Source organism: Pinus tabuliformis, chromosome 4_2 (genome assembly GCF_031772625.1).
Source record: "Pinus tabuliformis cultivar Carrire ecotype Pingquan chromosome 4_2, CPIR1, whole genome shotgun sequence".
NCBI classification, from domain to species: Eukaryota; Viridiplantae; Streptophyta; class Pinopsida; order Pinales; family Pinaceae; genus Pinus; species Pinus tabuliformis.
In genome coordinates, this window is record NC_142304.1 from 957,440,752 (window position 1) to 957,453,844 (window position 13,093).

A 13,093-nucleotide genomic window follows, 5' to 3' on the forward strand; every position below is an offset into this window, starting at 1 on the left:
AGGAGGTTTGTTGTTCAAAAACAAAAAATTGTGCATTCCAAAGTGTTCCATGAGAGAAAATTTGATTAAAGAAAAACATAGTAGAAGATTGTCTGGAAACTTTGGACACGACAAGACATTTTCTCAAGTGAATTCTTTCTATTATTGGCCAAAAATGCAAACTGATGTCAAAACTTTTGTTGAGAAATTCAGCATTTGTCAACATGCCAAAGGAAGGAGCCAAAACACTCAGTTATATCAACCATTTCCGATAGCAAACATGGTATGCAGTCAACATGGATTTTGTTTTAGGTTTGCAAAAAAATCAAAGAGGACATGACTCTATCTATGTTGTCATTGATAGATTTTCGAAAATGGTTCATTTCATTGCTTGTAGGAGGACTAGTGATGAACTAGTATTGCTAATTTGTTTTCCTCGGAAATTGTAAGATTACATGGGTTGCCTATGAGTATTGTTTCAGAAATGGATACTAACTTCATGGGACACTTTTGAAGGAGTCTCTAGAGGAAGCTAGGTACAAATATTAGTTTTAGCTCAGCCTATCATCCTCAGATGGATGGGAAAACCGAAGTGGTGAATAGGAGCTTGGGAAACGTATTAAGAAGTTTGGTTTATAAAAATCCAAAACAGTGGGATTTAGCACTTGCTCAAGCTAAATTTGCTTACAATGATACTCCTAACACGAGTACAACAATGAGCCCGTTCCATATTTCTTTTGAAATTCACCCTAGAGGAGTATATGAGATTAAAGATTTGGGAAGGCAAGATATAAGGAGTGAAAAGGTTGAAGAATTTGTAGAATAGATATAGAAATTGTAGGAAGATTTCAAGCAGAGGTTGTAAGAAAGAAACAACAAGTATAAAAAAAGGGTTGATGTGAAGAGAAGAGAAAATGAGTTCCAAGTTGGTGATTTAGTTATGGTTTACATGAGGAAAGAAATATTTCTTGTAGGAACTTATAACAAATTAAAAATGAAAAAGATAGGACCATGGAGAATTTTAAGAAAGTTTTTTGCCAATGCTTATGAGATTGAGCTGCTAGAAGGCATTGGAATATACCATATCTTTAATGTTGCAGACTTGTAGACATACAGTGAAACAGAAGCAGAATCACAAGCTGAACCTCCAGATTAGGGAGTTGAGACTCTAAATTGGGAGGAACAGATGCCAAAGATATAAAATAAAGAAGTCGAAGTAGTCTTAAAGAAGAGAGTGACAAAGAAGACTAGAGGACAAACATATTATCAATATCTAATCAAATGGAAGGGACATCCAATTGAAGATGCTAGTTGGATGACAACAACAGAGTTAAAGAAATATCTAATAAATCTTAACGTTTTGATATAACATTATTTTCCTCCCTGAGAGTCTAATGTAGGAGCATCAAACCATATCGATTCACTTTAAACTAACCAAAAAAAATCATTTACCAAAGAGGGTTGGTCCTATTAATTTTCTTTAATTATATTTTTGTAAGAAGTTTTTAAGACTGTCGAGTTGGTAATGAACCGATTGAATTGCTTAGACTAGGTGTTTTATAGTCCAATTAATCAGGGATTTATTTGTTGGAAAATCTGAATGGAATATAGTTGTAATCCCTCCGAATAAGGATAGTGAGTATAGAAAGAATGGGTAGGGCCTTGGGAGCACCCAAATTCAATGTAAAATAAAGCCATTAAGGGCAATAGTTATCTCTGAGTTTTATTTTTTTTCAGTACACATTTGATTCAGAATAATATTTGTATCTCGCATAGCTCGGTGCTAATAGATAAATATACAAGTTTGATTTTCTGTTTTGAGTGTGGATTTTTGGTTGTTAGAATTTTCTGTAAGTGTTTATCCACCAATATAGACCTAGCATGAGTAGGACACAGAGGGGACTTTAAAACACTATTGGGAGCAGTGTTTCTAGAGGTTGAGTTGAGTTAGCTCATCTCTGTGATCAATATTTGTAGATAAGTTGGGGATCCAAATTTGATTAACAAATCACGAGATCCAGCGAATAGGGGATCAGATCAGTCGAGGCCATGGCAGTATGTAAGAGACAAATAGAAGAGGTAGCATAAAAATACTTGTTTGTGTATTCTATCGCCAGCAAGGAATTAAACGCATCTTGACAGTCATATCCCTTCAGCAAATGGAAGATTACCTCAACAGGCACTTAAGTTTAATGTGGAACTGAAGGATCAGAGAAACTAACATATTTTTAAATAATCGGCAGTTTGCAGATGCAATAACCATTGGAAGTTCAGAGAGAGCGAATTTTAGAAGAGGTGAAGCTGATATGATCCAAGAGTTTAAGGCTATTTATTGAAACAAGATCTTAACCAACTCTGAGCTGAAAAAGGAAAATTGGCCTTAGTATGCCATCAAGTGGTTTCAGTGGTTGGTTACCTATGCAATGGGTGGATGGTTGGGCATGTCAACATCAGATACAAATGATAAAAATGTTACATTTGAAAAGCAATAGATATTGATAATTAGGAGATCATTTCTTTCCAAAGAAGACAAGTTAGGTATTGTGAAGAATATATTTATCCATTAAGGGGGAATGTTAGAGTGCGTGGGAGAAATGTATTATTCCAATTCATTCTTCTATATTATAATAAAATACTAAAAGGGGGAATGTGAGATAGAGTAATCTCAATAAATAACTATATTGGGATCAACTTTAACATGTTGATGGACTGTGTAAGAGACAAATATTTCTAGAAAACAAGTGAGTACAACATATGGAACCCATGCATCTCAGTAGATGGATTTCTTCTTATATGGATATAAATGGTCAGTGGTTATAGGAATAAGTAAAAAATTCATGGGATAATCAATTTTTATGCAAGAAAAAAAAATAAGGATGTAGAAGAAATTTCAATGATAAAGAAATACCACGAAGTCAAGAGAATGATAAGGTTTTGATACAGTAAAGAAGAAAATTTGGTAATACTAGACGCGAAAGTATTTTGGCAACAATTAAAATTAAATGATGATGAATAATCAAAGATGAAATTTTGTAAGACACACATTATATTTGTAAATAAGTATATGGTATCATGTTTTAGTATGTACCTAGTATACCAATCATTAAAGTATGATAATTCTATTTACCGAAATCAAATGTGAGTTTAATGAGGAAAGTGTACTCCCATAAATATTGTAGTGTATAGTTTGTGGTTCGCTAGAAACCATCTAATGTGAAGGTTCACTAACAACCAAAAGTAGTTTATGTTGATGTGATGTTTTTGGTAAATAGAAACCTCTTGATATGTGAAAGTTCATGGGAAACCAAAATAGATTCATGTTGATGTCATGTTTGTGGCAAACAATGACAACTTGAAGTGACAATTCAGGATCATCCACAAAAAAACCCAGAGTTGTAATGCAAGAGTGTGGTTATGGGTAGACCAAGGAAAACCAAGCATAACAATTATGTAGGGGGAGTTAGAGGTACATATATAGACATAAAGACATGTGATGGAAAAATGGTTGAATGAACCATGTACACACGGAACATTCTACTAGACTAATGGTTGGATTTTTTTGGTTACACATGCATTCTGGTGGATGGTTGTTCCTTTATATGGATGTGAAAATCATAGAAGTATGATGTAAATGCTAGGTTGGATGAAACAAGTACATTTTTAATCACCAGGTTCATATGTTACAAAAGGAGGTTAATTAGATTTTGTAAAGGATACATTTTTCCATTAATTTGGAGTGTTAGATTTAATGGGATAAATCTAATTTTTCCAATGCATTGTTATAAATTATTATAGTTCCAATGTAGTCTTCCAGAAGGTTGTTCCTTTCCAAGGTGGAGCTCTGTATACATCAATATATCTTAAAATTTTGCAATTATTTAGTGTATTGATCCCATAGTTGTAAACTGAAATTCCATTATGTGTTTGATGTATGGGTTTTACTTCAGAAAGTCCATGTGAGATAGTTATGTGATCTCTTTCTCTTTTCTTTATTTTTCTCTTTAATTATAATCAAATATATAAGGTTATTCGAATTTGATCATTACATTTTTTGCCATCCATATCAATGAATTTGTAGTGCAAAAAGTGGAAGAATTAGCTCAAGGGATCATTTGTACCAGCGGGTCCCAGTTTGGCGAAATGAGGTTTGAAACCTTCTCAGAGCGTTTTGAGGCATCAAATGAAAATTTTTGGGGGTAAAAATTTTCCACTCTGGCGTGCACTTTTTCACCCTATTCTAAACATAAATATCATTTCAACAGCACAAGAAGCACACAAATCAGAGTCTATATGAAAAATTTATGCCAGTCAGAAGTTTGCCTTCCTAATTTCACACCTATAGTTGGGGAGGATTCTGCATCAGCCCCATTGTTCATGGAAAATGGGATACTCACGTGTTTTTGATGTAAAAGACTATAGAAGATTCTATTTTGTAACTCTAATTGAGATTTGATGTAGTCAAACTTAACCACTAGTAGGCTATCGGGTTGTGTTATAACCAGGCCACTTGGAGGAAGAGGCATTTGATTCTTTAGAGAGAATTTTGTTCCATAGCTGAGCAAAGATAGCAAGGAGAGATAGGAGGTAGACCAAACAGAGAGGAATATTTCACTATAGTAGCCCATGGTCCAAAAGTATTACTTCTTTTTACAAATAGCCATATTTCGATATAGAGAAAGAGAGTGAAGTAGCCTCACCTTCCAGTTGGGTTTTCTCCGGAAAGGGTTTCCCAAAGAGAATATCATGTATCTTATGTGTGTGTGTTCTTATTTTGTCTTTCTATACTTTTCTAGATAATTTCCTTTCATGAATGAACTAATTACAATTAAAATCACTCGTCTTAAAGTTTGATAAACTTTAATATTGTAAAACTTCAGTATTTTGGAATTAGTCTAGTGGAATATCCAGGGAAGTTTATGAATAATTTGGTATCAGAGAAGGTTTCTTTGGGTATTTTTGGATATTTTCAAGGGATTTAGGTCCACGACGTTAAATTATAAAACCTTAATTGTGGTCGATGAATCTATAAACAAACCTCGCGATCTTCTAGAGATGAAGTTTACACGACTTGAACAACAAGTTGCAGATATAAACCAGAACGTAAATCTCCTCATGGTAGCCCTAAGAAATAATCTAGGGATATTTGGATAAGAGGGTTGTTCAATTGTAGAGGAAAAATTAGAAGGGGGATCGGGAGATCAGGAAGACACAGAGAACGAGTCAAAGAAATAACCCAGAAAATATCAACCAAGTTCGAGTGTCGTGAATAAATCCTTTTTTAAAATGGAATAAAAAGTCAATATGAAGTCATACGATTGCGAGATCGATGCTCTAAAGCTGAAGCATTTGTTGTAGAAACTGGAAGTTTATTTGAGTGTCCATCAAATTGAGGAAGGGCAAAAGATCTCATTCGCCTAGCTGAAAGTAGAGAGATATGCACTAACTTGGTGGGAGAGACACATAGATACCTTGAGGTTTGAGGGAGAACCTCCAATGACTAAGTGGGATGATTTCAAAACCCTCATTAAGTCACAATTTTATCCCATTTGGTACATGGAGGACCAGTTGATCTAGTGGTATTACTTCAAGCAAAATTAGGGCCAAAGCATGTAGGAGTACACCACAGAATTCAGAAAGATGGCTATACTGTTGGGTATCTCTCTAAAGAACCTAGATGTAATCCTCAAGTATTTGGGGTGTCTGCATTGCCATTTGCGGGAGTAAGTGATGTTGTTCAAGCCCAAATTAGTGGATGATGGTTATTTACAGGCACAATGCTTGGAGAACATAGGCCCGAAAAGAGTGTAATCATGTGGATCAAAGAAGAAAGAGAAACAAGAAAATTCTAAGGAGGGGATGAAGAATTAAAAAGGGGGAAAATACGAAAAGACGACAACCACACCACACCAATGCAAAGATCCTAGTAACCACTGCAACATTAATTTCCATACAAAGAAGAAGTGTTGGAAGTTTCATTCATAGATAAACCTGAAGAACAAGAAGAAAGATAATAATAAGAAGAATATCATGCCCAATAATTTGAGCAACCAAGTTGAAAGAAACTAGGATGTGGATGAGAATATCATATGTATATCAGTGTAGAAGGAGGTGAATCTCAATAGCCTTCGGCAACGGGAAGAGAAAAAAATGACCAAACTCTTCCATACAAAGATACATGTCAAGAAAACAAAGTTTGATGCTCTGTTTGACTCAGGATCATAGGCGAATCTTATTGCATCAAAGTTGGTCATGAAGTTTGGGCTAGAATTTCATGATCATCCAAACCCATATCTACTGGGATGATTAAATAAGGATGTAGATTTCAAGCTATCAAAACAATGCAAAATTAGATTTGCTATCAATTTTGATTTTATTGATGAAGTAGATCTCGATGTGGTTCCCCTTGATGTATGTAAAGTCATGTTTGGGAGTCCATACATGTACATGTGTGATGCAATATTCATGAGAAGAGATAAATAGTACCAACTCATTAAGGATGGAAAATCATTCATCATCAACGTGCACAAAGAAATTCCCAACCAAGCAAAGAAATTGATCAGTTCCAAAAATAACTATTTTTTATTGTTGTTAAGAGAACGTTAGTTTGAAGGTGAGTCAATAAGAGGCAAGGCATCCCTTGAGGGGTGAACTAAGAAGCAAAAATAACAATTGGAGGAATTTTTACAGGCATACAAGGATGTGTTCTAAGATCCTAAAGGTTTGCCACCTAAGAGAGAAGTAGAGCATGACATCCAACTATTTCCAGACTCCCCATTGCCAAATATTGGGTTGTACAAGCAATCTGTTATAGGCAAGTGAGGTGAAGAAACAGTTGCAGCAATTACTAGAACATGGTTTCATTCCACTGAGTACATCACCATGTGGGTCACTCATCATCATTATGTTGAAGAAGAATGGGACTTTTAGGATGTGTATAGATTACAGGGAATTGAATAAAATCATGCTTAAGAATAGATACCACATGCCCATGATAGATGAACTTCTAGATCAATTGCAGCAAGCAAGTACTTCACCAAGCTAGACTTGAAGTCTAGATATCACCAGGTTTGAGTCAAAGAATAAGATACATGGAACACCGCCTTCAAAACTAGGAAAGGTTTGTATGAGGGGTTAGTTGTGCCATTTAGCCTATGTAATGCACCAACTATGTTGATGAGATTAATGAATGATATATTGCGGCCTTTTATTGATTAATTTGTTATCTTCCATCTGGATGGTATACTAGTATATAGTTCTACCTGGGAGGAGCATATTTCACATTTGATGTGGGTGTGGAAAAATTAAAGAAGAAGTAGCTGCTAGCAAATCTAAAGAAGTGTGCATTTGTGCAAAAATATTTGGTGTATCTGGGGTATGTGATCGATGGAGGAGAGCTGAAGATGGATCATTCCAAGAAGGAGGCCCTTATGAAATGGTTAGTGCCTAATAATGTTTCTGAGGTTAGGAATTTCATTGGAGCAATACATTAACTAAGGAAATTCATAGCCTCATTTTCAATGGTAGCAGCACCTCTCCATGCCGTAACAGCAAGTGGCAAGAGTATTAAGTGGGAAAAAGGTTAGCAGAAGGATTTTGAGGAGCTAAAGAAGAAGATCAGTCAAGAACCAATTCTAGCATTAACAAACTTGTTGCAGCCCTTTGAAGTGGAGACATATGTGAGTGGTTATGCTATGGGATTTGTCTTGATGCAATGAGGAAGGCCCGTTTGATACCATTTTGAGGTATTTCATAGGGAAGTTCTTAACTACCCTACATACGATAAGGAGCTATATGCCCTAGTGCAAGCTATGAAGAATTGGAATCAATGTCCGATGGGAAAGGAGTTAATAATCCATATAGATCACAAGTTCTTATAGTACTTGCAAGTCTAAAGTAAGCTAAATCAGACCAAGCATTACAAGTGGATGGGATTTTTATAGCACTTTCATTTGGCGATCAAGTATAAGAAGGGCAGCACAAACAACTTGGCCGATATGTTTTCAAGGCCACCCACTTCAAATATTACATCTTTGGGGAATCTTATGCACATGGATCCATTTACCCATGATGCATACAGAGAGGTATATTTAGAAGATGAGGACTTGAAGGAGTTGTATCAACAGTTGCAGGATTAGAGTCATGTGCATGACGGAAACAACACCATTTAATACCATCTCCAGGATGGGTTACTCTATAGGTTGGATAAATTATGTGTGACTAAAGGTTAGCATTGGTAGTTGATTAGAGAGGCTCACGCCTCCAAGGTTCCAGGGCACTTTAGTGTAGGGACTATCATGGCTAATATGCAGAGGCATGTGTATTTTCCCGATATGAAAGAGTAGGTAGCTCGATTCATAAGAGGATGCATTCTTTATTGAACCAGCAAGCCTAGCAATAGGAAGCATGGTCTATATCATCCATTACCTTTACCTACTCGTCCTTGGGAAATCATTTCCATGGATTATACATGTAGTTATGATTCTTCTCCCCTAAATCTTGTAAATGTAGTTATGCTTGTTTCCCCCTACGTAACTAGCCCTTTAGTAATGAGTGATTGAAATATATATATTATTCTTTTACAATTTGATATCCTGAACTCAAGGATATGATCTTAGCTATATGCCAACGATATTAAAAAAATATCTCAAATGATTTTTTTGGCATTTTGTTACGACAGATTTGTCTTGGGCAATCTCGCAACCCATGCACAGCTTGATTGAGATCTAGGCTTTATGATTGCTGCTCCATAAGGCTTGAAAAGGAAATAAAATAAACCTTCAATGCACATCCTCCATGTGGTTGGTAATAAAATCAAGGTGGTATAAAATATTTGAAACTGTCAAACCCGAAATTCAGGAACTTAACTTGAATTATTTAAAAACGAGAATTTAAGTACTTAACTTTTTACTAGGGGCAATTTACTATAATATTATGCCAACCATAACTTCTTCGTGATGAGGAATTTTGACAAATGGTTTCTTGGTTACCTAAATGAGGGTACTTTGAACAAGATCCACATCTCATAATCCTAATATTATTCTTAATTTGATCACAAATTGAGATTTTAACTATAGGAATGTTGGTAGTGATTCAATACTTAGTCTTGTAGCAACTAGCTTTATTGGATTATGAAGAATTTCAGCAATGGGTCCCTGTGGTAAATGAACTTAGAAACACCATCATCAAAAAATCAAGGGAAAGTCATATATAATCATTAAAAATTCAAGAAAACTAACGATAATCAACCAGAAAGTGTAAGATGTGTATTAGCGAAAAGTTGTGGGATTATTGTATGACATGAGTTAAAAGTACAATAATATAGGTTATGACTTGTGGTATTGTATGATGGAAAAATGGGGATGTTTGAGGCCTAATAGTCCTAGAGGAGGTTATCTTGTTTGCAGAATGACACTAGATTAGCACAATATAACTTCACAACATATCAACTCAAACATAAATAAGGTCATGATATCCATAAGAGTAACTAGCTAACATGTTCATATCATAAAGTGATAACCAATTTTCATTCATGCATAACAATCACATATCCACAATCAGTCTAGATTGGTACAACAAAATATCACAAATATTTTGGCTCATACCTAAATATCGTAACAATTACCATTTGCATAGGCCCACCTAGGTTATTACAATACATATAACATCAATAACTTAAAATCAATGACCATAATAATGAGGCATATGACCACAATGCATACAAAAACAAGCTATTGTCATTCATGACTATATAACACATGTGCATATGACTACACTAATCAACTAATGTCTATCATACATGTAACCATAACAACAATAAAATGACAAGTATAAAGTAACACTAATTCTTATAAAAACCATTAGCCACATACTTGCATGCCCAACATGCAAACCTATATGATGATCTTCTCTTACCCCGAAGTCTAGTGTTACAACCTCTCTTTGTTGATCTACATCTCTTGCTTCACTGTAGCGAACACATATTCAAAATTATAACATATTAATACCATCATGATAACACAATACCACAAGCATAATGAACACATATGCAACATATATGTATGCATGAAAAACACATTTTTTCCACCCGGTCCAAGTGTTGAACCATGCTGTGATACCACTCTGTAACACCCTCCTCCCACATTCAGCCAAGTTGAACAGTCCGCTAGGGTAAGCATGTGACAAGGGGCTACTATGATATGATTCAACTCCCCATGTATAGTTAAGGAAGTGGAACTGACACAACACAACCAATCTAACCTTCCACAAAGGCTACAGAACCTCTACAAGCCAACCAACATTTCTAGGTGACCAACCCTTGAGGAAAATTAACACTTTACCGAGTTAGGGCCTTAATCGCTCCCATTACATGGGCATTAATGCGACTTGGATCCTCCAGTTGCTTCAATAGCATGGGAATTGGAGGTTCATTTCTTGCATATTGATTCTAAAGAATTATAGTTGGATTAAGTGGAAGAGGCGTAAAACAAAATTTTGACTAAGTATGTTTGAATTTGGCAAAATTTTGACTAAGTATGTTTGAATTTGGTAAAATTATGGTTAAAGGAAGATATTTGAACAAGTATTTTTTTGAGGCATGATTGTGATTAGGTCCTTTACTTAAATCACTTTTGGAATACACTACTTTTTTTTCTCGTTATTTGCATTTGGTCATAAGAGAAATATTGTAGTATAAGTTTTATTGTGTTCCTGAATCATAAGAGAAATATTGTGGTATAAGGTTTATTGTGTGCTTCAATTGTTATTATAGGGAGACGATATTAATGGTGCCTTTATTGATTAAAAAAAATAATATTTTTCTATTTAAGTGATTTGGTTGTATTTGAATTAAGTGGAGGTTGGGAAATGGTATTTTGACATAAAAAATGAATAAAGTTTGGTTAAGTGAATTTATTATGTTAAGAGTTAAGTTTGGGTGAAGAGAATATCTCTCTCTCTCTCTCTCTCTCTCTCTCTCTCTCTCTCTCTCTCTCTATATATATATATATATATATATATATATATATATATATATTTGTGATTTGGGAGATAATTGGAATATTTTAAATGGCACATTCACTTTTTCATTCATATGTAATTGAGTGCGCAAAGTTAGATAGAAAAAAAATAGACAAATTGGAATTTATTTTTTTGTAAGCTAAGGAGGGACCATATGTTTTCCATTAATTTGAATTGAAACCGGTACATTTTCATGGTGGCCTCAACCCGCCCCGAAGGGAAACCAGGTTTGTTCGCCACCTTAATTTTTTGATAGCCATCCAAAAACAAAAAATACTAAGTCTTCTTGTCCAGGCTAAGTATACTAAACATTCAAAAAGATTACTACTGGTTCTTATTTGCATTATAAACTGATACTGAAACCAAAAACTATCCACCGACATTCAAAAAACTATGGAAAGAATATACATATCTCCAGATATTAACCAGCCATGGCTTCCTGCTGATCATCTTCTTTCTTTATTCCCGGATTGATCTTCTTTATCTGCTGCTGTATCTCTTCCAGTTTGTTGTCCTGCATTATCAAGGTGACCTGAATGTTCTGCATTTCTTTCTTCAAATTAGGAATTCCCTGGGCCAGTTCAGCCATCTCCATGGCAACCTGCTCCATAGCCTTAGCCAACAACCTTTTCATAATCCAGTATACATGCAAGGCTTGTTTATACAATGTCATGCGCCCTCTGGTATTCCCAATATTCCATTTCTAATTCTGACTGATCCTAAGTAGCTTCTTCCTCCAATTGCTGTATTATTCTTCTGATATCCTCATTAGTGTTTTCACTGTAGGCTTGCTCTGCGAACTGTATCCTCTTCTTTAACATTTTTCTATATATTCTTGCCGGTAATGAATCGAATTTCTCTCGTTTCCCTTCCGACCATCCTCTTCCTCTACTACGTCAGCCTCGTCCCCGTCCTGCTCTTCCTCTAGTAACATAATTTCCTCTGCCTCCGAGACCTTTCATACCCGAAGTGCTCCCGAGGTCGCCTCCCTCCTCTAGCCCTTTGCCTCCCCTATATCCATACTTCCTTTCTTCCTGTGGTTTGTCCTTTGATTGCCTCTCATCCTTCCATACACTCTTTCTTGGTTGCTCAGATCTGTCTTGGTTGGAATCAAACATTTCCACTTCGTCCTCGGTCTCGTCCTGAACTGTCTGATACTGCTTTGTAGTTTCCCCAGCATCGATTCTTTTCCCTTTCTTTTCCGGAATTTTCCTGCCTCTGCTCTCCTCATCTGATTCATTTCTCATTCTTCTCCTTGTAGCCATTTGTTTCCTCCTTTCGGTGCTGCTTGGTTGTTCTCTCTACCTCCTTTGCCTTTCTGTGGACCTAACTGGAGTTTTCACCACTTTGTCTCTTTGCGAACTCTCTGAAATTTCATTAAACGGACTCCTTCCTTTGCCCCTCCTCCCTCCTTTATGATTTCTCCTCTGCCATTTCTCCTCATTTCTCTTCTCCAGATTCTTCTGCCACCTGCCGTTTTCATGACCGCCCACCTCTCTACGTCCTCCTTCTATGCCATCGTACCCACGTCCAATCTCTGCAGCACTATCTCCACCAACTTCGTCTTTCATTACTTCGTCGCAACTCCTTCTTGGAATAATATCCTTTCTGCTAATCTTTCTGTCCGCCTTCATCATTACCCAAATCCCATTTGCCTCTTCATCATCCCTTGCCCGTTTCATATTAATTTCCCTGACCGCCGCCATTATCACCCCGATCGAGGGTCTCTGGGGATATTTTTTATTTTGTTGTGGTTCAATTATGGTCCTTAGTGATTATTGTAGTGAGTTCATCCCATCCCGATTTATTCATTATTGTTGTCTAGATGCTGTCGACCCTTTCCCCCTGTTCTTTGCATCCCCAGTTTGCAAGGTAGTCTGCAGCTTTGTTTCCTTTTCTCCTGACGTGATTAATGATTTTGTATTCAATTCTCTTTAAAATTTTGGCCATGTCTTGAATGATCCCTACCATCCTCCAGCTTCTCGCTACTTGCTCCCAGTCTTTCCCATTGTTGAGATTTCGTAGCATTTCCACTACTGTTTGTGAGTTGCCTTCAATTTCCAGATTTGTGTAGCCATTCCTTACTGCTATCCTAGAC